The sequence below is a fragment of the Papaver somniferum genome, chromosome 8, assembly GCF_003573695.1.
Source record: "Papaver somniferum cultivar HN1 chromosome 8, ASM357369v1, whole genome shotgun sequence".
NCBI lineage: Eukaryota > Viridiplantae > Streptophyta > Magnoliopsida > Ranunculales > Papaveraceae > Papaver > Papaver somniferum.
The window spans coordinates 84,149,658-84,177,588 of NC_039365.1; the positions used below are offsets into that span (position 1 = coordinate 84,149,658).

Here is a 27,931-nt window from a genome sequence, read left to right on the forward strand (position 1 = left end):
AACAGCGTAAAAGTGTTACAAATCTCTGGTACAAATAGGAATAATGATTAATTGTTGTATATATACGTTACTGCTCTTCTGCTGTTGAACAACGACACTGTTCTGCGACTGTTTTCCGTGCGTCAATGTTCTTCGTGTTCTTCCTCTTTAGCAGCAGCAGCAGCAGAAACATAGTTTGATAAAACTCTGATTTCTTATTCTCTGGCTCTCCTCAGGTCCCCAAACTCTCGACACCCCTTATATATGACCCAAACAATCTATTTATATCAAAAATACCGATTAAATCTCTCCCAAATCTTCCAAAATCTTTTTCCTTCTCTTCACGGCAAAGTTGCGGCAATTTATTGTTTTAGAATTTCTACGCGTTTCTGAGCTTTCCTTTTTATTCTAAACTCTTCCTTAGATAGATACAAATCTTTGGGAAGGTTTACAACACTTTAATCTCTCTAAAATTCTCTAAGACAGGTCACACACGTGACTTTCCATATTTTCTGTTGTGATAAAAATCCGTCGATTGAGCCCAGTCTAATCGATTTCAACACCCATATCAGAGTCCTAGACCCATAAGGAGTCTATCCTATGAAAATCAGAGGTTTAATCGACCTCAAACTCCTTCAAATCAAGAACCCTAAATCTGCCATAAACTGTCAAGATATTTCCCGCCAAAACTTATAATTCAAATGTAGAAGATGGTCGCCTATCCAGTGTAGGGGTGCAATTAGCAGCTGCCTGGAAATGGGATTCCCCTTAGTAATTAGGTTACCCCTTATCCAAAGTGAGGGTCCGAATAGCAAATTTTCTCCCATGAACGCAAAAAACACTTTTCGAGCCAATTTCGCCGCAAAATCTTATTTTTCCAAAAACACCTACAAAGACATAAAAAGCCAAAATAAATACAAAATCGAGCACTAACAATATATACAATTGAGATTATATCAGACACAAAAATGTGTCTATCAAATATCCCCAAACCTATTATTTGCTAGTCCTCGAGCAAAAATAAAATAGAAATAAAATCCTAACTCACTGTCGTAGGCATCGTCAATTGCATTTAGCGTATGCAATAAGCCTTTAAACCCCTAGGTGTCTCTAGTGGCGGAGTGTTGTCTCCGGAGGGCTTACCAGAGGTATACCCACAAAACCTTTATACTCCAGACCCTAGCTATCTACACAGAACCTTGGAAGGCACTAAAGAATCTCCTTGGTTGGCATACTTATTGACTACAGGAGGAAGTACCCTGATGCAAAATTCCAATTGTTGTACACGAGTTCGCACTCAAGCATACTAAAATTCATATGAAGTGACAGAGCTCTACTCAGATAGTCGCACTATGGACATCAATATTCGGAGTCAAAACTAATCACATGGATAGATCAAGAAGATGGATATAGAAAAACATAGATGGTTTTGATGTTTACTAGGTGAACGGTGTTTCTCATATCTGTCTGAAGGCCTCCGCCAAAATGAACCTATCCTAATGGACTGAGATACTAGTCTGACTAATATCAACACACTGGCATATACAAGGGTACCAATGGTTGATAATCCTAACTCTAGGTCAACACACTGGCATATACAAGGGTTCCAGCGGTCGACTTTATTGAATTTATTCCAGTTGGTCTGATGGTCTGGTCTCAATTTTTTTTTTTTAATCTCAATCACTCTAATTCACCCTAGCATTAATAACAACTTGAATCGTGAGACCCACCTAATCACTTAGAGAAACATAGTTTAAAAACAAAACAAAACAAAATAAAAACAGAAGTGAAAAGGACTCAACGAGATATGGTGAAACTATCATGTTATTTCTAACACCTGAGCTCTGTGCTTTTATGAATAGACTCTTTAGATGTTGCCATCTAGTCAGATTGGTTCCTCAACTCCTACAACCAAAATGCTTCCATCCACTTAGATTGGTTAGTGCCATCCTTAATAAGGATAAATTTCTAGGCTCTGGAGTTTATTTATTGCAACGAAAAGGTAACAAAAAGTTCTACCCCACCCCGAAACTTAAATCTAACATTGCCCTCAATGTTTCTAATTAAAGAACAGTACCAAAAATATAAGTAACATGAGGAAATAGTAAAGAGAGAAGTCGGAAAGATAGTACCTGGGTGAAGTGTAACCAAAAACCTACAAAAATATTATACAACATACAAAATCGCTTCGATGGTCAATCAAGGTAAACAGGGTCCTCCATAGGGACCTCCTCAACATCACCTGTAGGAAAAGGCTCTAAAAAGGGCTTCAATCGCTGACCGTTAACCTTCGAAGAACTACTACCATATGGTGTCTCAATCTCAACAGCGCCATGAGGAAAAACAGTACGAACCACAAAAGGACCGGTCCACCGAGAGCGCAACTTTCCGGGGAATAGATGCAAACGAGTATCATACAGAAGAACTTTTTGACCTGGATAAAATGACTTTCGCAAAATATTCCTATCATGCACAAGTTTCATTTTGTTCTTATACTCCTTAGCACTATCGTATTCATCTCTACGAATCTCGTCCAAATCATTGAGCTGGAGCTTTCTTTGAGCTCCTGCCTTGTCAAGTGAAAAGTTTAAGTTCTTAATAGCCCAATAGGCTCGATGCTCTAACTCAACAGGAAGGTGACATGCCTTGCCAAACACTAAACGATAAGGTGACATTCCAATGGGTGTCTTAAAAGCAGTACGGTAAGCCCATAAGGCATCAGTAAGCCTCGACGACCAGTCTTTCCTGTTTGGATTAACTGTTTTCTCTAGAATACGTTTAATTTCCCTATTGGAAACCTCTACCTGAACACTAGTCTGAGGGTGATATGGGGTTGCTACTTTATGGGTAATACCGTATTGTTTCATTAAAAGAGCAAACGGTCTATTACAAAAGTGTGAACCTCCATCACTAATTATAGCTCGCGGCGTACCAAAACGTGTAAGTATATTCTCTTTCAAAAACTGGACTACGACCCTGTGGTCATTCGTTTTACACGGAACCGCCTCAACCCACTTAGACACATAGTCTACAGCGACAAGTATGTAAAGATAACCAAACGAAATAGGAAATGGACCCATAAAATCAATGCCCCACACATCAAAGACCTCAATCACTAAAATAGGGTTCAAAGGCATCATATTTCTACGGGAAATGGTTCCTAACTTCTGGCAACGCTCACAAGAAACACAATGACTATGGGAATCTTTAAACAACGAAGGCCAGTAAAATCCACACTGCAAAATCTTAGCAGCAGTCTTCTTAGCACTAAAATGACCCCCACATGCATGTTCATGACAAAAGGAGATAATACTAGACTGGTCACTCTCAGATACACATCTCCTAATAATCTGGTCCGGACAATACTTAAACAGATAAGGATCGTCCCAAAAGAAATGCTTAACCTCGGCTAAAAACCTAGAACGATCTTGCTTACCCCAATGTTGAGGCATTCGACCAGTAACAAGATAATTCACTATATTTGCATACCAAGGTGATTGGGAAACAGAGAACAATTGTTCATCAGGAAAACTCCCTTATAGGAAGGGAATTAGGGGAACTAACAACTAGCCTAGACAAGTGGTCTGCTACTACATTCTGCACCCTTTTGTCTCTAATGTCTGGACAAATTCTTGTAACAAAGGATCCATCTAATCAATCTAGGTTTGGTATCCTTCTTAGAAAAAGGTATTTCAAAGCAGCATGATCAGTATAGATTACGATCTTAGAACCTAATAAATAGGATCTAAACTTATCCAAGGCAAACACGATGGCTAGCAATTCCTTCTCGGTAGTTGTATAGTTCATTTGGGCATCATTCAGAGTTTTGCTAGCATAGTAAATCACATGGAGTAATTTGTTTTCTCGGTCCTACGACACGCCTATAGCATAATCTGAAGCATCACACATAATTCAAAGGGTAGGTTCCAGTTAGGTGCCTGGACTATCGGGGCAGTAGTGAGTAAAGTTTTAAGCTTCTCAAAAGCCTCTAAACAAGCATCATCAAAGACAAACTTAACATCTTTTGCAAGCAAATTGCAAAGAGGTCTAGAAATCAAGCTAAAATCCTTAATGAATCGACGGTAAAAACCTGCATGCCCTAGAATGACCTAATATCTTTTACGGTTTTTGGGACCTGTAAAGTCTTAATAAGGTCAACTTTGGCTTTGTCTACCTCTATACCCTTTGAAGAACGATGTGCCCTAACACAATTCCTGATTTAACCATGAAATGGCATTTTTCCCAATTAAGCACTAAATTTTTTTCCTTACACCTAGTCAACACTAATGTCAAATGATGCAAGCACTCATCGAAAGATGAACCAAACACTGAAAAATCATCCATAAAGACCTCTAAAACCGTTCTACCATGTCAGAAAATATGCTCATCATGCAACGCTGAAAAGTCGCAGGGGCATTACAAGCCCGAAAGGCATGCGTCTATACGCAAAGGTACCAAAGGGACAGGTAAAAGTGGTTTTCTCTTGGTCTTTGGGGCAATAACGATCTGATTATAACCGGAGTAGCCATCTAAGAAGCAATAGTGACTATGTCCAGCTAATCGCTCTAGCATTTGGTCGATAAAAGGAAGGGGAAAGTGATCCTTCCTTGTGACCTTGTTCAATTTCCTATAGTCAATACACACACGCCATCCCGTGGTCACTCGGGTTGGGATTAATTCATTATTATCATTGGACTACAGTGATACCTGATTTCTTGGGGACAACCTGAACAGGGCTGACCCACTTACTGTCTGAAATTGGGTAAATAATACCCGCATCTAACAACTTAAGCACCTCTTTTCGAACTACCTCTTTCATGTTAGGGTTCAGTCGACGTTGCATCTCCCTAGAAGGTTTGGAGTCTTCCTCTAAATGAATCTGATGCATACACACAGTAGGACTTATACCCTTAATGTCTGCTATAGTCCACCCTAAAGCTTCCTTATTGTCTTGAAGTACATTTACTAGCCTACTTTCCTGATCACTATCCAAATCGGAAGCTACAATCACAGGTAAAGTCTCAGATGGGCCTAAAAACACATACTTTAGAGTATCGGGTAGTGGTTTAAGGTCCAACTTTGGGGGCTCTTCTAAAGAAGGAATTAGGGTAGTCTCAGAAACTGGTAACGGTTCGAACCTAGCTTTCCATCTATCAGTGTCTAACACAGGGGTAGAATCTAATAGAGCATTCACCTGTTCAATAGTGCTATCGTCGTCAAAATCTAAACCAAAATGGGATAGACAACTTTCTAATGGGTCTTCAGACAAAATGTTTGGTAATGACTCCTGAACTAAGGCTTCTATCATGTTCACCTCTTCAACACATGTGTCATCTAGCTCATGAGGTTGCTTACTGACATTAAAAATGTTCATCTCCATAGTCATATTACCAAAATAAACTCATCACACCATTTCGACAGTTAATGATCGCATTAGACGTAGCTAAAAATGGGCGACCTAAAATCACAGGTATCTGGTTCTCTGGGTCAGGGACAGGTTGGGTATCTAGGACCACGAAATCCACTGGATAAATAAACTTGTCGACCTCAATAAGAACATCCTCGATAACACCTCGAGGGATTTTAACAGACCTATCAGCTAACTGCAGTGTCATCTGAGTAGGTTTCATTTCACCAAGTCCTAGATGTAAGTATACATGGAATGGCAGTAAGTTCACACTGGCTCCTAAGTCAAGTAAAGCTTTTTCTACCCGGAAGTTACCTATTGTGCAAGCAATGGTAGGAGAACCTGGGTCTTTGTACTTTGGAGTTGTGGTGTTCTGAATGATTGAACTTACGTGACTAGCTAAAAAGGCTTTCTTATGGACGCTAAGTTTTCGCTTTCGCGTACACATATCCTTAAGGAACTTGGCATAAGCAGGAATTTGCCTAATTGCATCTAATAAAGGAAGGTTTATGGTAACTTGCTTAAAAACCTCCACTATGTCATTAAAGTTCGATTCCTTCTTTGTTGGTACTAATAGCTGAGGAAATGGGGCTCTAGGCCTAAAATCAGACCTTTCAGGAACCGAATTCACATCATCAGAAACTTTATCAGTCTCTTCAGCTACTGGTCCTGATAGGTGAGATCCTGAGGGGTGAACTACAGTATGTTCACTATCGGGCATGGTTACCTTATTGTCTACAACTGATGAGTGCCAAATATTGTATATATTTATCCCTTTTTCTTTGGCATTTAACTCATCTTTTGTGCATTAATTCTACATTTTATCCCATATTCTGTATTTTCATTGTTTTCAAGAATAAATATTTTTATTAATTAATTTTGCATTTTTAGGTAATAAATAAAGTTCGGATGAGTCGCGGAGCGAAAAGAGCAGAAAAGTAGTGAAAAGCCGGGAGAAATTACGCAAGGAAGCCGCGAAGAATGGTGCGCACAACCTCATTTTCTACACACAAAAGCGCCTCCTTTCTCAGCCATCAGATCAGTTCTCAGAAGCATCCGATGGTCGCTCCTTCATAGAGCATCAAAATCTGAAGTCTCTGCCAAGCACCACAGCGCTGAAATTCCAAGCCTTCAGATTAGATGGTAGTTGAATCCGACGGTCGCTCCCTTGCTGTGCATCGAAGTTTGATATCTCCGCCTAACACTACAACACCTAACTCCATCTCCATCTGGCGTCGTTGATTTTGGTGTATTATATAATCCAGCGCGGTCGCTACAAGCTTCACTTCATCTCACCGTCCGATTGATCTTTCATCTCCCTATCCCACGGCTCAGCGTCGCAAATCATCAAACTCGATACACTCGCCTCACACACCCTAGCGACCGGGCACCTACACCCCAAACAAACGCACCCTTCCCCATTCTGTCGAACCCATCTCCTCCATCAACCCCTCTGCAGAACCACCTTCTTCACCTGCCGCAACCACCATCATCACCACCTCTCCCTGACGCCCCCAAATCACTCCACTAATTTCTCCCCAACTCTATTCTACCTAAACCCATCACGTACCATCTCTTTAATCATCATTTACAACCTCAATTTCTCATCTCTCTGCCTGAAACCCTAGGTGAGAAATTGGTGATATAAATGATGATTAAAGCATCAATTGGAGCTCGAGAGGAACGAGAAGAAGCAGGAGAAGATTGGGTCGACGAGATGGAGCGAGAATTTCATCAACAGTAGGTAATTGGCAAAACCTAATTTTACTGACTTTGGGGAAAATTGGGGGAAAACCTAATTTTGTGTAATGGGTATAAATTGGTGTTGGGGGAAGCATTAGAGGGAGACTATTTACCTCTCTGGACTAGCCAGTAGAGAATTGGTTCAAATTTTATTTTTCAGTGTTCTTCTCAGTTAACAGTGCAAGTTGCTTATGTGTTGAATTATCTGATATGTGCTAGTTATTATGAATTATCTATGTTAGTGTAGCATGTTGTCACTTCATGGTTAGCATGAGCTAATCATCTTCAGGCCAAGGCTCAGTGAAGCCTTGTGCACTGTCAATGTGAATGAGCTAGTTGGTTACTTCCTGGTTGCTGTGTGTGAATGTCTTTGAGAGAGGCCAATGCTCATAGAGCCTGTGATTGGCTGTACTGTCAAAGACAGCCAATGCTAGGGGTAGACTAGTGAGCAAGTTGGTGTCTTCATTTTAGTTGTATGCTTAGGAATGAACTTAACCTAGACCAGTCACGTGATTAGGATACAAGGTGGATCATATGCCTTGGCTTACCACCACTACTCTTTCAGTCACTTTTAATTTCAGTCCTGTATGCTTGTATCACCTGTTACTTTTCTTGCTTTTTATTTCCCTGCATCTTGTAGCTACTGTGCACTGAAGTCAGTGCACAATCCTGCCTCTTGCCCTTGGCTGCCAAGACTTGGTTGTTTGTTGCCTTTCTTAACTGCTTCTGTATTGCTTTACCCTGCTTTGGTTCTTAGCCTGCTTCTCTATTGCTTTACCTTGTGTTCTTATTTCTCTGCCTGAAACCTTGCCTGCCCTTAGCTCATTACACACCTTAGCTAGGAAAACTTCTTATATGCTCCTCTCCCTGTGGACAAACCCCTACTCATCATTATATTATAAATCTTGACCTTGTATACTTGCAAGTGTATTGTGTGCATTTAGAATTCACACCAAGTTTTTGGCGCCGCTGCCGGGGAGCTGGCTGCCATATTTTTTGAAGTTTTCAGAGTCTGCTGCTGTTGTTGGCCCTGCCAAGTTGCTGCTGTTGCTGTTGCTTGCTGCCAACTGAAGCTGCCTAGCTGCTGCTGCAACTGCAAGTGTTGCTCTGCTGCTGCCAACTGCTGAGCTGCTGCCAAGCTTGTTGCTGCTGCTGCTCTGCTGGTGCTGTTGCTGCCAAGCTGTTACTGTTGCCAAGTTGCTGCCAACTGCTGCTGCTGGGCCTGTGCAACTTCCTCTGAACTGGGCTTGAACCAACTGAGCTGGGCTCAGTAACCTTAACTGTTCTTGGGCTTGCAACTTCAGCTGGGCTCCGTTGCTGCTGCTCTTGGGCTTCGCTGCTTCTGCTGGGCTTGGACGTGAGCTGCTAGGACGATCCTAAAGCCCAACTGGGCTGTGCAACTAAAAGGGGACTAAAAGCCTAATTTTGGGCTTCCCTCCAAAAAACAAGTAAGCCTAACCCATGAGTTAACCCACTTGGGCCTCATTTAAATTCAAATTCGGGCTTGTAATAATTAATTTAATTATTTATTTGGGATTGTAATAATTTTTATTTTCTTTTTCTTTTTTATTTGGGACTGTAATTATTTTTTTGTTTTCTTTTATTTTTCTTTTTTCTTTTATGGGTTTGTTTTAATTATTATTATTATTGTTTTTTATTTTCTTTTATGAGTTGTGATAATTTATGCTAGGTTTAGTTCAAAAAAAAAAAAAAAAATTTTTTTTCCAAAGCCCAAATCTTTTAAACCAAAAACAAAACCCCTTCTTTAAACCAAAACCCATTCAAAACCAAATCTTTATAACCCTTGTGGGCCAAATTGTTTCCGATTGCTCTGTCTGACCAACATGTTAGTTAAGGTACCTACTAGGACATGATTGTGACCTACAGAGACCAGACAAACAGACTTGTTAGAATTAACCCAGACGAACCTATCGAAATTCTAAGTTCTGAGGGAGACAGTCCAGATCAACCAGAAACAATGGGAGAACCACGTACCCTCAAGGATTATATGTACCCAACTAGAGCCAGTCAACCTTCTTGTATTGTGCTACCCGAGGCTAATGGCCATTATGAGCTGAAATCAAGCACAATACAGATGCTTCCTATTTTTAGAGGTGTTGAGAATGAAAACCCGTACCACCACGTGAGAGAATTCGAGGAAATTTGTGGAACTCTGCGTTTCACTCAAATGACCGACGAAACCCTGAAGTTAAGGCTTTTTCCTTTTTCCCTGAAAGATAAGGCAAAGGCCTGGCTCTATGCTTTACAGCCTCAATCCATCATGACATGGGATGACCTCATAAAGGAGTTTTTCAAAAGTTTTTCCCGAACCACAAGACTGCGACAATTCGTCAAAGTCTGAATAGCTTTGTGCAATTAGAAGGTGAGACCTTAGCTAGATACCTGGAGAGATTCAATGAACTATTGCTCCAATGTCCCCATCATGGTTTTGAAAAATGGAGACTTGTGCAAATTTTGTATGAAGGTCTAGATGTGTCCACCCGAACAACGATTGAGTCGATGTGTAATGGTCTATTCGTAGATAAAACTGACGCGTCTTGGGACTTCTTGATTGAAGTAGCTGAAAAGACGCAACAGTGGGAATCCATCCGTGAAACCAGAAAGACTACATCCGAAGCAAAGGCTTTTAGGATTGAAGCGGATTTTGAGGGAAGAGCAAACATGGCATCAATAGTTAGGAGATTAGAAGAGTTAGAACTACATAAAAATTCAAAACCTTCCACCACTACTCTCCGAGAACATGTCGCTTCATCTGTTTGTGCTGCTTGTAACGACCCCAACCATCAATTCCAAAATTGTCCAGATTTGCTTGCAATCCAGGAGTCTAGGCTTGAACAGGCACATGCCATGTTTCAGAAACCAGAGCATAACCCTTATTCACAGACCTACAATCCAGGATGGAGAAACCACCCTAACTTTTCATGGTCAAAAGGACCCACTCAAGGAGGACCATCTCAACCCAATCAGAGCTATCAACCCAATCAGAGCTATCAAACAATCAGGGATATCAGAACAATCAAGGTTATCAACACCCGAGAAACCCTCAACAACAATCAAACTCTCAACAACAATCATATCCTCAACACAATACCGACAAGAGATTGTCCACCTTAGAGGAAATGTTTCAGAGTTTGATGCAAAGTCAGAAAAATCTAGATCAAAAGATGGATCAAATATGTGAGAGAGAAAAGGGTAAACTTCCGAGCCAACCCCAACAAAATCCAAAGAGGATATTTCAAACAGGCACAACATCCTGCACTGAAACCTCACCTGATCAAACCATGCCATTACCACCCTCCGAAGTGGTAAAGTCATCGAGAACAACGTAGGCGAACCTAATGAGTCTGATACAAATTCCACGTTGTCTCCACAACCCCAGAAAACCAAAGAATCTGAGCAAGTTGAAAAATCTGACAATTCTACTGCTGTGAATGTCCCTTTGCCAACTCATCTTCCTGTTGCTCCATTCCTCAAAGATTGATCTATCAACAGAAAAGTACCCATTACAATGAGATGTTAGATCTGTTCAAGAGAGTCAACATCAACATTCCTTTCTTGAAGCAATCAAGCAAATCCCTGCTTATGCCAAATTCCTCAAAGACTTGTGTACTCAAAAGCGCAAGCTCAATGTGCAAAAACGTGCTTTTTTAGCTGAGCAGGTGAGTTCCATCATTCTGAACAAAACTCCACCCAAGTTTAGGGATCCAGGATGTCCAACAATTTCTTGCACTATAGGAGAACACACGGTCAATAAAGCGTTATTAGACCTAGGTGCAAGTGTTAACCTACTGCCATATTCTGTTTATGAGCAGTTAGGTCTTGGGGAGTTGAAACCAACATCTATCACTCTACAACTGGCAGACCGATCTGTCAAGATTCCTCGTGGAGTGGTGGAAGATGTTTTGATCAAGGTTGACAAATTCTATTTCCCGTAGACTTCATTGTCTTAGACACTCAACCTGTACAAAACCCAGACTGTCACATTCCTGTCATCTTAGGACGTCCTTTCTTGGCTACGTCCAACGCGATCATCAACTGTCGGAATGGAGTATTGAAACTGTCTTTTGGTAACATGACGGTAGAACTGAATGTGTTCGATATTAGTCAACAACCTGTGAATCTTGATGATGATGATGTGCATGAAGTTAATATGATTGAAGGATTAATGCAAGATTCGTTGACTAACATTCTATCCGTCGACCCCTTTCAAGCATGTATGGAGAACTTTAACCCTGATTTCTATGATGATGCATACTGTAGTGACGTCCTATCTCTGCTCGAATCTGTACCTCAAATGGACATCACTGAAAGGAAATATGAAGTGGAACCACCCATATTCTCTGATTCCAAGCTTATTCCATCCATTGTTGAGCCACCCAAGCTTGAATTGAAAACATTGCCTAGTACGTTGAAGTACGCATTCCTAGGTTCTTCTGATACTTTACCTGTCATTATTTCATCATGTTTAGACACGGAACAGGAAAGTAAGCTTTTAGAAGTACTTAAGGAACACAAAGAGGCCTTAGGATGGACCATCTCAGATCTCAAAGGAATTAGTCCCACCATTTGCATGCACCACATTAACCTTGAAGAGAATGCCAAACCATCGAGGGAAATGCAAAGGAGACTTAATCCTAACATGAGAGATGTAGTCAAAGGAGAGATCCTGAAACTACTTGATGCGGGTATCATATACCCAATTCCCGATAGCAAATGGGTTAGTCCCATTCAAGTTGTGCCTAAGAAGTCAGGCATTACTGTTGTTCAGAACGACAAGAATGAATTAGTCCCTACTCGTACAACCACAGGATGGCGAGTATGCATCGACTACAGGAAGTTGAACACAGTAACAAGGAAGGATCACTTCCCGCTCCCTTTCTTTGACCAAATGCTAGAACGTGTGTCTGGACACAGTCACTACTGTTTTCTAGATGGCTTTTCCGGTTATAACCCCATTTTGATTGTGGAGATTTTTGATGTTTGGGGGATAGACTTCATGGGTCCATTTCCCATGTCTGACAGCAAGCTGTACATCCTAGTCGCAGTTGATTATGTTTCTAAGTGGGTAGAAGCCATAGCAACCAGAACAAATGACCACAAGGTGGTACTTTCATTTCTAAAAGAGAACATATTTGCACGTTTTGGTACCCCTAGAGCCATCATCAGTGACGGCGGTTCACATTTTCGTAACAAGTACTTTGAGTCTTTAGTACGCAAGTATGGCATAACTCACAAGGTTGCTACTCCGTACCACCCTCAGTCCAGTGGACAAGTAGAAGTTTCTAATAGGGAAATTAAGCACATTCTCGAGAAGACAGTCAACCCGTCCAGGAAAGATTGGTCATTGAGATTGAATGATGCTTTGTGGGCCTATAGAACAGCTTATAAGACACCAATTGGCATGTCCCCCTATCGTCTAGTGTATGGAAAGCCGTGCCATCTACCTGTGGAATTAGAACATCGTGCCTACTGGGCAATCAAAGAGCTGAACTTTTCTCTTGACGAAGCTGGAATTCAACGGAAACTTCAACTCAACGAGTTGGAAGAATTGAGAAATGAGGCTTATGACAGTGCCAAGCTGTACAAGCAGAAGATGAAGATATTTCATGACAAGCGCATTCTGCGCAAATCCTTCACTCCTGGTCAGAAAGTCTTGCTGTATGACTCCCGATTACATCTTTTTCCAGGAAAACTGCGTTCCAGATGGAAGGGTCCGTACCTAGTACGCACAGTTTTTCCTCATGGAGCTGTAGAGTTGGAGGATGTCTCCAACAAGAACGTTTTCAAAGTCAACGGGCAGAGATTAAAGCCATTCCTTGAGCCATTTCCACCCGACATTGAAACAACCGACCTGGAGGACCCAGTCTATGTGGACTAAACTGGTCCACTTTTTCCCTAATAACCAAACTGTTTTCCAAATGTTTCCCTAAAAACCAAAATTTTTCTTTTTCCCGACAAAACCAAATTTTTCCAAAAGTCCAATCCCATTAAAAACCAAAATTTTCTTGTAGATAATGTGTTAGTTAAATTTCCTTTTGTGTATTTTGTGCTCATCCATTGTGACTGCTAATATGATGGATTTTTGCCTTGAATAACGGAGTTTTAATCGAGCTGCCACCGTACAATCGGGTATTCTCTCTCCTTTTACTCTACTCAGCATGTCCCTTTCATATATTGTTTTATAATTCTTTCCATACTTTGAAACATTGAGGACAATGTTTAGTTTAGGTTTGGGGTATAGAGTAGATACCATGATAATTTGCATAATTGAAAACGAACTCCTTCTTCTTTTTGAAAAAATTGAAAAATTCCAAAAAAATTGAAAAATCAAAATTAAAAAAATTAAAAAATGAAAAAAATCATAAAAATGGAGCTCATTTACCTTGAAATGTTGACTCTTGTGCAAATATGTATTTTTATTAGGAGTCTTAGTCTAGATATTTAGGCACCCTGATTCTAGCACAATTCACATAGTGATAAGAAATTTGCACGCGCACGATCTACCAATACATGTATGGCCTCGATCTTCAAGGTGTTGATAGGAAGTTACGATTGCCAATCACTTTAGAATACTGAACGAAACTTGACTAGCTTGTTCTTTGGTTGGTTGGGATAGAAGGTGGAGGTTACATTAAGAAAGACAACCATCGAATTTAACTGGGTGCATCAAAAAGGGCTACCTCTTGCAAAGTGTCATGTAATTTTTGTTTCCTTTTGTATTGTATCAAAAGTGTTTTTCAGTTCAAAAAAAAAAAAAAAAAAAAAAAAAAAAAAAAAAAAAAACGATGTTATATTCAGAAAAAAAAAAAAAAAAAAATAAATCAGAAAAATAAAAAAAAATCAAGTATTTATCAATTCCATCATCTCTTGTTCCAAAAATAAAAAGAGATGTCAATGTAAATAAGAGTCATGTAAATAGTCATCTTTTGTTGTTTGTTGTAATAAGCAAGGAGGGTGTATGCCATTGATGTACAACGCGAGTAATTGTGAAATACCTCCAACTCATTCACAATTCTCGTAAAGTCCGGACAGCTAGCTAGATTTCGACCTCAGTTCTTAGCCTGAGAAACTATCTCTTGGTGATTAGTAGTCATGACTTCAGATCTTTCTTTACACATGTGTAGATACACTTTACACTCTTATCACATGTCCTTTTGTTATCAGTGCTAGGATTGTGCCTTCGATAGCTAGATTGACATCTCCATTTTGCTGTGAGCTTAAACTGTTTTGCACATGTCACGTTTGATGGAATATGAGCTTATATTTTGACCTAGAACTTTGTAGGTACGTTCTAAGCAAACCTTCACGAGACTTCAACTCGTCCACTAGGGACACTTAGTGGTTTAAAAGGCTTAGTGCATACGCTAAATGCATTCGAGAGACCAGCGACAGTGGTATAGTTAGGATTTCCTTAGTTTTGTTTTACTTGAGGACAAGTAAAATTCAGGTTTGGGGGTATTTGATGAGTGCCAAATATTGTATATATTTATCCCTTTTTGTTGGCATTTAACTCATCTTTTGTGCATTAATTCTACATTTTATCCCATATTCTGTATTTTCATTGTTTTCAAGAATAAATATTTTATTAATTAATTTTGCATTTTTAGGTAATAAATAAAGTTCGGATGAGTCGCGGAGCGAAAAGAGCAGAAAAGTAGTGAAAAGCCGGGAGAAATTACGCAAGGAAGCCGCGAAGAATGGTGCGCACAACCTCATTTTCTACACACAAAAGCGCCTCCGTTCTCAGCCATCAGATCAGTTCTCAGAAGCATCCGATGGTCGCTCCTTCATAGAGCATCAAAATCTGAAGTCTCTGCCAAGCACCACAGCGCTGAAATTCCAAGCCTTCAGATTAGATGGTAGTTGAATCCAACGGTCGCTCCCTTGCTGTTCATCAACGTTTGATATCTCCGCCTTACACTACAACACCTAACCCATCTAGCGTCGTTGATTTGTTGTATTATAAATCCAGCGGTCGCTACAAGCTTCACTTCATCTCACCGTCCGATTGATCTTTCATCTCCCTATCCCACGGCTCAGCGTCGCAGATCATCAAACTCGATACACTCGCCTCACACCCTAGCGACCGAGCACCTACACCTCAAACAAACGCACCCTTCCCTTTCTTCGAACCATCTCCTCCATCACCCCCTCTGCAGAACCACCCACCTGCCGTACCACCATCACCCCACCCCCCTACCCCCAAATCACTCCACTATTTCTCCCCAACTCTACCTAACCCATCACTACCATCTTACATCAACAACCTCAATTTCTCATCTCTGCCTGAAACCCTAGGTGAGAAATTGATATAATGATGATTAAAGCATCAATTGGAGCTCGAGAGGAACGAGAGAAGAGAGAAGATGGGTCGACGAGATGGAGCGAGAATTTCATCAACAGTAGGTAATTCAAACCTAATTTTACTGACTTTGGGGAAAATTGGGGAAAACCTAATTTGTGTAATGGGTATAAATTGGTGTTGGGGAAGTTAGAGGAGACTTTACCTCTCTGGACTAGCCAGTAGAGAATTGCAAATTTTATTTTTCAGTGTTCTTCTCAGTTAACAGTTGCAAGTTGCTTATGTGTTGATTATCTGATATGTTGCTAGTTATGTATGAATTATCTATGTTAGTGTATGATGTTGTCACTTCATGGTTAGCATGAGCTAATCATCTTCAGGCCAAGGCTCAGTGAAGCCTTGTGCACTGTCAAGTGTGAATGAGCTAGATAGTTACTTCCTGTTGCTGTGTTTGATTGTGTATGAGAGAGGCCAATGCTCATAGAGCCTGTGATTGGCTGTACTGTCAAAAGACAGCCAATGCTAGGGGTAGACTAGTGAGCAAGTTGGTGTTCTTTCATTTCTAGTTGTATGCTTAGGAATGAACTTAACCTAGACCATGTCACTTGATTAGGATACAAGGTGGATATGCCTTGGCTTACCACCACACTCTTTCAGTCACTTTTAATTTCAGTCCTGTGTGTATCAGTTATTTTCTTGCTTTTATTTCCTGCATCTTGTAGCTACTGTGCACTGAAGTCAGTGCACAATCCTGCCTCTTGCCCTTGGCTGCCAAGCCTTGGTTGTTTGTTGCTTTCTTAACTGCTTCTGTATTGCTTTACCCTGCTTTGGTTCTTAGCCTGCTTCTCTATTGCTTTACCTTGTGTTCTTATTTCTCTGCCTGAAACCTTGCCTGCCCTTAGCTCATTACACACCTTAGCTAGGAAAACTTCTTATATGCTCCTCTCCCTGTGGACAAACCCCTACTCATCATTATATTATAAATCTTGACCTTGTATACTTGCAAGTGTATTGTGTGCATTTAGAATTCACACCAACAACTCTACCACTTCTAAGGGTTCTAACAGCATTCATTGATTCGATGGTTTTGCACCTAATTCATGAACTCCTCTAGGGTTGGGTTGTGTTTGACTAGGAAACTTACCTTTTTCTCTCAAAGAATCACTTATCAGACCAACCTGGGTTTTTAACTCGGAAATAGCCTGACTATTTTCTTGTCCTATCCTATTACTAGCTTTTAGACTCTTTTCTACGGATAACTGAAATTTTGCAGTTTGCTGAGTTAACAAGGCGAGAGATTCCTGTAAACTTAGGATTTTCTTATCTGACAGATTCTGAAACTGAGCTAGTCCTGAAGGATTCTTAGTATAGCCAAAACCTGGGAGAGCATTAGAATTACTAAACTGACCTTGACTTTGGCCCTTAGACCACGAAAGGTTCGGATGGTTTCTCCAACCAGGATTATAGGTTTCTGAATATGGGTCAATATTTTGACGGTTATCAAATCTAGTGTTATTATAAAGAGCATTGTCTTGCTCTTCAATATTCCGGCCTTCCCAAAAAGGCTCCACTCTACCACTAGTCTGGCCCACTTCTAAGGCTTCTAACCTTTTTGCTATAACAACAATTTTGGCATCTGATTCATAACAACCTTCTACCCTATTAACGTTTCCTCTACTTAAAAGAATTATTTTCTGGGGTGCCCTACTATTTTCCCATTGTTGGGTTTTTTCGGCGATTTCATTAAAATATTCCATCGCCGCATCAACAGTTTGGTTTTCAAACCCACCAGTGCATAGAGACACCATGGTCGTTGTGGAATAATCTAAACCCTCATAAAGGATATGAACTAGCCTAACCTTTTCTAAACCATGATGAGGACACTGGGATAATAAATCATTGAACCTTTCCAAATACCTATATAAAGATTCTCCCTCTTGTTGTGAAAATGTGCATATTTGCGTCCTAATAGACGATGTTTTGTGCCTAGGGAAAAACTTATTGAAAAAGGCAGATGTAAGTTGTTCATATGTCTCAATTGACTCAGAGTCCAAACTATACATCCACGATTTGGCCTTATCTTTCAGGGAAAATGGGAATAACCTAAGTTTCAAAGCATCATCATCTAAGCCTCTTATTCTTAGAGTACTACAAATTTCCTCAAAATCCCTAACATGGTAATAAAGGTTTTCATTTTCTTTCCCTAAAAATATTGGGAGCATCTGTAAAGTCCCAGGTTTCAGTTCATAGGGTACCTCCGTTTCAGCTAACTTAATACACGAAGGACGAGTAGTCCTAGTTGGATTCAACAAAGCTTTCAAAGTTGTCATTTCTGGCGCTATCGAAACAGCATGGATTCTCTCCTCAGTCAAAGGACGTTCAAAAACAGACTCTTCAAAAGTCGGACTTTCTAGATTAAGGTAATCGAGACGCTTCGAACTACTAGGTTTCTCTTTAACAAATCTACCTAGTGCGTCTCTTTTACGTTCAGGCATACAATAGAATTTTCTAAATTGGAAGGGTAAGCAAACACAGATCAAGGCCGACTCAACCTAATCAAACCAATTGATTTCTAGCAAACAAAAAGCATGATGGCTCTACTTAGATTGTTTCTAGACCAGCTTCTAATCCTTCGAACGGGAATTCGTTATAATTTAAGGAAACCCCTCTGGAATCAATCCGAGTTAACGTAAGTTGAATAGAGGCGAGGGAAGCTCGGTGGAGCTTTGATACCCAAGGCTTCACCGGTATTACAAGGCGGCGCAGTCACGCATTCAACTTACAGAAACCGTCAAGAACTTCGAAGTATGCTTAAAAGAGTAACCAATATTTTTCGAATGACTTTCCTGTTAAGCTCGTTACCCTATCGGTCTCGTTCTATTCAAAATTTTAGGCTTAGGTTCGCGTAGGTTACGTGTTCCTAAAGCAGGCAAGAAGAGAACGGTGATGAAATCCGAACCCTTATCTTGTATGGCCAGGACTTGCCCTTTACTAGAAAAATAAATGTCCGTATTTAGTCTTCAACATATATGCATACGAAGGAGTCCAGTAACTCGCTGACATGGGATTCGCGAGTGTTTAGAATCTTACCTCCCGTTCCAGACGGGGGATGAATCGGTTGTAGTCGACTCGGGCCACTGACTTCGATGTCTAGTGTACGAACCCAAGGTGCAGAGACAATATCGTAATTGTCCTCCTTCTCTGCAAACAGTTTATATTTAAAGTACCCTTCCGTAGGGTAATAAAAAAAATAATGTCCTAAAGTCCAAAAGTCCAAAAAAGTAAAGAAAAATTACAAAAATAATAAACCCTAATACAATTTTTTTTTCCTAAAAGAAAATAAACAAACCCTAAACTAAAATTGTCTTCTTTTCTGTTCTTTTTGCTTTAATCTTTAGCTCCAAGTCTTTATGAAATCACCAAACTCTTTGGCTCAATTTTCTTTATGATCTAGAACCTGTAGACACAAGATAAATACCCAAAAACATAAAAAAGGATAAAAATAATAATAAAATAAAAATAAAAATAAAATAAAAATAAAATAAATCTAAAACCCTAAAAACAAGTCCACGTCAGCGGCGCCAAAAATTGATGTGATTTGTAGATAGTGGTAAAAGTGGTTCGATTCTCAGACTTTTGAAGGATATTAATTAGACTTAAATTCTAATATTAAAATAGAAAAATTACTAAAAATTATAGCAAACTCAATCAAAGTTGATATCAATATTAAAAGAACACTAAGGCTAAGATTCCACTATTTTCCAAATTCAAAGTGATTTAATCCAATATTCATATTCATGCAATTTTTTTCGTTCAATTTGATTCTAAACTATTTCAACAAGTAGATTCTCAAAATAACAAGTGTAAATCCGAAGCATAGAACATCAAAAACCTATGTCCAAGCATGCTCTATCAACAGAAATAACAATTGCTTAACAAGAATCATTCAAACAATTTTCACTCAAGGCAAAACAATTATAAAAATAATTGCGATAAATAAATAAATAAGAATATACACTTTTTGTTGGAAAAATAGCTTCCTCTATCGCCTCAGCAATGAGGTTTAGCTCCTCATATTAATCACTTGCTCAAAATACATGTTTGTTGCTCAAAAGTTGATTAAAAGAGTGAAAGGTGTAAAGCAGCTGATTTGCAACAGCGTAAAAGTGTTACAAATCTCTGGTACAAAGAGGAATAATGATTAATTTTTGTATATAAACGTTACTGCTCTTCTGCTGTTGAACAACGACACTGTTCTGCGACTGTTTTCCGTGCGTCAATGTTCTTCGTGTTCTTCCTCTTCAGCAGCAGCAGCAGAAACAGAGTTTGGTAAAACTCTGATTTCTTCTTCTCTGGCTCTCCTCAGGTCCCCAAACTCTCGACACCCCTTCTATATGACCCAAACAATCTATTTATATCAAAAATACTGATTAAATCTCTCCCAAATCTTCCAAAATCTCTTTCCTTATCTTCACGGCAAAGTTGCGGCAATTTCTTGTTTTAGAATTTCTACGCGTTTCTGAGCTTTCCTTTTTATTCTAAACTCTTCCTTAGTTAGATACAAATCTTTGGGAAGGTTTACAACACTTTAATCTCTCTAAAATTCCCTAAAACAGGTCACACACGTGACTTTCCATATTTTCTGTTGTGATAAAAATCCGTGTTCATTGCCAGTGCGCCCTTGACTCCGTTGCTTAAACCTGGGGGTGGTATTAGGCCAATTGCAGTTGGTACAGTTTGGCGAAGACTGGTTTCGAAAGTGGTTGCCTCCTCGGTTTCCAAAGAGATGACTTCTTATCTAGGTGACTACCAATTTGGGGTTGGTATACCAGCTGGAGGGGAGAGTATCTTGCATGCTGTTAATCGCCTACTGGAGATGAAAGGTTAATCGGACAAAATGTCAATGCTTCTTATTGACTTTTCTAATGCCTTCAACATGGTGAGCAGATCTCAGCTCATCAAGGAAGTTCGTCTTCATTGCCCAGGTATTTCTCGTTGGGTAGAATTTTGCTACTTGCAACCTGCTAAGCTCTATTACGACCAATATATTTTGTCTTCTGCACTTGGAGTTCAGCAGGGGGACCCTCTCGGTCCCTTGATGTTTGCACTGACACTTCACCCCTTAGTGAAGATTATTGCTTCTCGATGCAATCTCGATTTACACGCCTGGTACCTTGATGATGGTACAATTATTGGTGACACTCTAGAGGTAGCCAAGGCTTTGAGCATAATCGAAACTGAAGGACCAAATAGAGGTCTACATCTCAATATAAAGAAAAGGGAAGTCTTTTGTCCTTCCATTGATCCTAGAAGCACATCTGATGGTGTTTTCCCCTCATATATTGGTAGACCTGCTAATGGTGTTAAACTTTTGGGTGGACCGGTGAGTTTAGATTTGAACTTTATTAGCGATATGATGCTGAAAAGGGTGAATAAGACAGTTCAACTTATGAATGCAATCAAGAAACTCAAGGACCCTCAAAGTGAGATGCTTCTACTTTGCAATTGCACTGGTGTGTATAGATTATATTTCGCAATGCGAACTACCAATCCTGTAGCTATGCAATCAGCCACTGATCTTTTCGATGACCATTTACCTAAGTACTTGAGAATACTAATTACTGGCGATGGTGCGGGGTTTGGTCCTTTATAGTAGAGATTAGATACCTTGCCTATCAAAGATGGTGGACTTGGCATTTACACCATGGCCGACACTAGTACCTATTGTTATCTCGCTCCTCAAAGTCAGACAACTTTGGTGCAAAAAGCTATCCTTGGAGATTTATTTTCAACAAACAAAGTTCATGCTTTTCAGCTGGCTCTCCAGAACTTTATCCAGGTATGTGGGTTACCTTCTACTTACTGTATCAATGATACTTCCCCCCCTTCCATGCACTCCCTGGCAGTCACTTATTTTGATGCAGTTAATAAGCAAATCCCAGACCATATAAAATAAACGAAGTTTTCAATGAGAAAATATGTAAACCCTAAGATGATAATAAATGCATGCAGATTTACATATAAAATGTTTGAAATGAAATTCCTAACTTTAAATGTAAATAGGAATCTTAGAATGATTATAACAGTTATGATGTAGGAAAAGTGTATAATGCAGGAAAAAAAGATCAGTGTAAAAAATTACCCGACTCTCTATTAATGCATTTTCATATCATTTTTCTCGTGTAGTGGAGCTTTGAGATTCTTGAATCCCCGTGTTGGAATAAGTGATGGTGTTGGTAGAAGAAGATTCTGCTTCATTGGGATTGGGAGAAGAATCACAGGAAATTCTAAGCCTCTTTCCTAGTCTAGTTTCATCCTCATTACTGTTACTACTTTGATTGATCAAGAAATCCATATTGATAGGAATACCATCTTTAGGTGGGGTGAAAATTGCTATTTTGGTGAGATTCTTCTGACTTTTCCTAGGAGATGTAACATTTGTAGAGGTATTAGGTGAAACCGTTTTCCTTAGATTGCTAATTTTTCTAAAAAAGTCAGGGTTTTCATGAGATTTTCCTAGGAAGTTGGCTGTATATTTACAAGCGCCTTTGCAATGTTTGATTATATAACATTCAGTACATATACCACTCGTCTGACATTCATAAAAGAATTTAATCCATCGAGTGAAACCAGCGTTATTTATGGCTTTGACACTCTTCTCAAAGGATTAGTGAGATCAATGTTCACACAGACTTTGAATGAAATACTTCCAAATGGGATTTCATATTTTGGTTCTATAGCCACTACTTCTCCCATTATTTCTCCAATTTTAGTCACAACATCTACATTCATATGCTCAGGCAAGAGGAATTTGAGTTGAATCCAGAAATGATGAAATCCCTAGTGCTTTTCAGTGTATAACATGTCAGGGATATAATCATGAACCACCAAAAGCTTTATGTTGATACTCCAAGAACGCTATTTGATTACCTTGTTTAGTAGAGTCCAGTTACTAAACTTGAAGATAAAGGTATTCAGATCAATCTCTATAATTCTGAGATCTTCTTCTGTCATAAAAGGCCAGGTGAACTTAATGTATTTTTCAACTAGATCATGATTCATTCTTCCCCCGATGATCACTTTACCAATTGCACCAGCTTCCCAGGAATTTTCTTCATCACCTTTCTCATTGTTGCTATCTTGCTGAAAGATAACTACCTCATTAGTGTCCCCCAAATCAAGTGTGGCTTGCTTAAACTTGTTAACCAAATCTCCAACTTGAGATGATCCATTTTCTTCCATGTTGAGATTACTGAAAAAATTAGGGTTTGCAAACCTATGTTGATAATGTAACAAAATATTATTACCTTTTCCCGATTTATGCGTATTTATGATATGAGATATGGGTCTATTATAACTAAGGAAATCACAACTGGAAATAGTGAGGCTGAGAATAAGGAATAGCCAGATTTTTCGGATGACATAGTAAAATGTGATTTTTTGAAATTTTTAGAAAAATAAGGATAGGGGGGATATACTTCTAAACCAATCGACTGAGTCAGATCGGATTTGAATCTTCTTCAACCAAACACCATTGATACCATCTCAAATCTTCCATAGGTTCAAACTATTAATGAAAACAGAAACATGCTCGGCAAACGCCATGAACACAACCATACAAGTGGCAAATGCCATTAGAGAAACAACAACATGTAAACACATCTAAGGAGAGCACATGAAAGATTAGTTACACATGATAATTAAACTAAAAAACAAATGAAGAACAATGAAAATTAAAATGAATAACATAACAATATAGTAAATATAAAAAATGTGATGAAAAGGTAATACTTTGAAATTAAACTGAGTAAAGAGAGATGGTTTGTACTAACTGAGTTAGTATGGCATTATCGCCCGATCCGCTAGGTTCTTATTGGATGTATTGTTGTATGTACTTGTTGTTTCATTGTGTTTTTTCTTATTATAGAACCTAGAATTTAATCTCTCGAGTATCACAAAAATGCTTTGCCTAGCTGATCTATAGACAGCGACCCTGGTCATTTATGACCTAGGTACATGATCTCAGTTTATCGTTTGTCTTTGACCGTAACAATAAAATCATTGCATTGCCCAAATGAAGTTTAAACGATGAACACAACAAAGAATGATGGGTCTCAAAAATTTACTTAGTTTGTTTATAGTGTATGATTCAATCAGTGTTTTTCAACAACTAAAATCTCTGATGTAGTTGGTTATGAATATATGACAATATATTTTGGTCCATTTTTGTTGTCTTTCAAATGGTTGATGTTTTCAGTTGTTTTTTAATGGCCAACCATTTGAGTTGGTTAACATAAGTTTCTTGGTATGTAATGAAGAGCTATTCAGACTCGACACTCAGGCTAGAATCATTTTCTTTTCAAGGATAGACTAGAAAACTGAAATCCACTGGTTGAAGCTCTCAAGTCTCAACCGTTCTTGCAAACGATCATTGTTATTCTTGAAAAAGCGGGGGTCAAACAACCACACCCAGTATTTCGTTTCGATAATATGTATGGAATAACTCCAATATATTTCCAAGAGAATCAACTAGACAGTCAGACTCAATCAAGGAATACATCCAAAAGTTATATCTCTGTTTCTCAATGTAATCAACAAATCAAACAGATAGAAATCCGCGAGCTTGATTCTTATGAGAAACAACTTAAGAGGTACCAAAGACCAATGTTCAAGTGTCAATCAATTCATATCAACAAACAACTTGGATTATTAATTGATTGAACTACGTACAACCTGTGATATTTCAATTATATATAAAATATAATGCGGAAAAGAAATAACACAGACACCAGAAGTTTTGTTAACGAGGAAACCGCAAATGCAGAAAATCCCCGGGACCTAGTCTAGATTTGAACACCACACTGTATTAAGCCGCTACATACACTAGCTTACTCCAAGTTAAATTTAGACTGGAATGTAGTTGAGCCCTAACCAATCTCACACTTATCAAGGTACAGTCGCGTTCCTTACGCTTCAGAATCCCAGTAGGACTCTACGCACTTGATTCCCTTAGCTGATCTTGAATAAACGGGGGTCTAACAACCTCACCCAATATTTCGTTTAGGCAATCTGTATGGACAAACTCCAATATAATTCCAAGAGAATCAACCAGACAGTCAGACTCAATCAATGGAAATATATCCAAGAGTTGTATCTCTGTTTCACAATGTAATCAGCAAATCAAATAGATAGAAATCCGCGAGCCTGATTATTATGTGAAACAACTTGAACGGTACCAAAGACCAATTTTCAAGTGTCAATCAATTTATATCAACAACCAAAGGTTGGATTATCTAATTGATTGAACTATGCACAACCTATGATATTTCAATTATATAAACAAATATAATGCAAAAAAGAAATAACACAGACACCAGAAATTTTGTTAACGAGGAAACCGCAGATGCAGAAAAACCCCGAGACCTAGTTCATATTTGAACACCACACTGTATTAAGCCGCTACAGACACTAGCTTACTCCATGTTAACTTTAGACTGAAATGTAGTTGAGCCATAACCAATCTCACACTGATCAAGGTACAGTCGCGTTCCTTACGCCTCAGAATCCCAGTAGGACTCTACGCACTTGATTCCCTTAGCTGATCTCACCCACAACTAAGAGTTGTTACGACCCAAAGTCGAAGACTTGATAAACCAATCCTTCTCACACAAAAAAAATCTATTGAATGGATAAATCTGTCTCCCACAAAAATACCTATGAGTTTTGTTCCGTATTTTGATAAATCAAGGTGAACATGAACCAATTGATACACCGGACTTATATTCCCGAAGAACAACCTAGTAATATCAATCACCTCACAATAATCTTAATTGTATAGTAGCGAAACAAGATATTATGGAATCAGAAACAATGAGATGAAGATGTTTGTGACTACTTTTTATCTTGCCTATCGAAGATTAAATCTCGAGCAAATCTTAGAGAAGATAGTACGCAATACGATAGAATACAGCAAGATCAGAACACGCAAATACAGAGAAAATAGTTGGATTTGTCTTCACAATCCCAATGAAGTATTTAAGTAGTTAACCTATAATGATTTTAGAAAAACCTAGGTTAAAGGAGAATCGACTCTAGTCGCAACTATATCACACAAGAGGTGTGGGGATTAGGTTTCCCAGTTGCTAGAGTTCTTCCTTATATAGTCTTCAAATCAGGGTTTACAATCAATGTTACCTTGGTGACAAAGCATTCAATATTCACCGTTAGATGAAAACCTGATTAGACTCAAGCTAATATCTTTCAATCGTTAGATCCAACTTAGCTTGTTACATACAAAAGAAAAGTGACTTCATTTATATGTGGGTAACCGTACCTAAACGTGTACACCTTGTTGGCTCAATAATAATTAACCTAAGTTAGCCATATGAACACTTTCATATCAACCTTGTTCATATTAACACAACTAATTCAAATGACTTAAATGAAACTAGTTCTAGAGTTGCTCAATTGTTTATATTTTCATAGAAGTATACAAGACACCATTGAAGAAAAATCGATTTTGATTCACTCGAATCAATTCATGAACATTTTAGCCAAGGTTTGCAAAAGATTGCATTTCTTATTATATAAATGTATTAGTTCATAAACAAACCGATTTAGAACATAACCTACTCAAGTATACAAACGGGTACGCATACCTAAGTGGCCGGACTTGGTTTGGGTTCCCCAGTATGCGAATGGGTGCGCATAACTCCAAACTCAGTTGAATTCCCGGACTTGAACTTACGCCGGTACGCATATGGGTATGCATACTAAGTTCCCGGACTTTCAACTAACCAACCAGTACGCACACGGGTATGCATACTATGGTTCCCAGACTTGGAATAAATTGCAACTGTTAGCATACAAGTACGCATACTGTACTATATCCAATAATGGTTAATTGTTCTAAACTCCCATTTCAATCATTGAAAAATTCTTAGAAGACGACAATAGCTGTCTCATACAAACTATTAGCTTCAAAGCAATTTTCAAGTGATCGATAGATCAATACGAAACATTCTAATTCTACATCAAATGACTGTCTCACACAAATCATGTAAGATGTCACCGGGCGATTTTCACATGATCATCTTTTGACTTTCGTCAAGAATGTCAGATGAACTTGGTTAAAGCGAAATCTTACCAACACATATTTCGAGAAATATGTAAGCGAGTTAAACTCAGCTCTAAATATCAAATGTGTATAGTCTAAGTCTATATAGCTATACGACTTTTGTCTCAAATAGGAGATAGAGTTGATATACTTTTGAGTGATAGATGAATTCAAGTCTACACATACCTTTTGTTGATGAAGTTCCACAATATACCCTCAGTAGTTCTTCGTCTCCAATCGATGAAAGCCGTGAAGTCTAAACCTCAACTACACTTTCTATCCTGATCCGAGGCTTAGCTATAAGTAGACTAGAAATCAATACTTATAGTTTTGGCCACTAAACTTGATAAATAAGCTTGAGATAGCAACGCTTGCGAGTTCGACCGAGCAGTGCTCTAACAATCTCCCCCTTTGTCAATTTTAATGACAAAACTATCAATACATATGGATTAAAAAATAAATAAACTTTGTAGCTTCTCATCCAAATGCTTGATTTCCTTGGTTCTTCAACATTACTCGAAATCTTCGTTACTTCTAAGTACTCCAGTGATTCTGAACGTGTTCAACTCTGCATCATAGTTGTTGAAGATCCATAACTATAACAATGAGAAAACAATAGCTCTCAATCATTGTTATACAGTGTCATAATATTATTACACATCATCAAACTCCAATTGTATCACAACTTTGACAACAATACTATGGTGATATGTATCACTCCCCCTTAGTCAATACTTCATCTCACAATGAAAACCACTCTCCTTACATAATGATCCGTGAACCAGATGTATTTGTAGTGTGAACTACACAATAATTCTCCCCTTTTTGTCAATATAAATTGGCAAAGGTACGAAAATTAGCGGGATCATAATGAAATTCTCATAGAGATACTTCATGGCTAAAAGAGAACATATCAACTTTGTTTCAATGATTTCACATAGTCGACACTTAGTGTATTCATCAAGGAGTTTATAAAGATACAAGAAAACTCCTACAATATTGCACAGCCGCACTCCCCAAAAAGATTTGGAAATTAAGCACAAGTTCAATTAAGAACTCTCCCCCATAATTTGCCATTCCAGAGTGTTTGAGGGTAAAAACGGATACTGCTGTTTTTGGTAAATTTGGGGTGTGTTGATGAGAAACAAATTCAAACCCTAAACAAATGCACTGCACGGGAGTACTTTTGAGTTCGACAGATCAATCTGTAAGACTCTGACCTAAACCAAGAAATGGTCGTTCCAGATTCAATTCGGTCACTGATGTGATATTTTAAGTTGTTGTAAAGTGGTAAGAAAGATTCGTTCAACTCGGGCTTGTAAAGATTTGATTTAAGAAAACACTAAAAACAAAGAAAATATAT

The 27,931-nt window shown here is 38.7% G+C and overlaps 1 pseudogene; it reads left to right on the plus strand.

Moving 5' to 3' along the window:
- Positions 1 to 17,318: 17,318 nt before the first annotated feature.
- On the plus strand, positions 17,319 to 17,418 carry LOC113307183 (annotated as a pseudogene).
- The last annotated feature ends 10,513 nt before the right edge of the window (positions 17,419 to 27,931 follow it).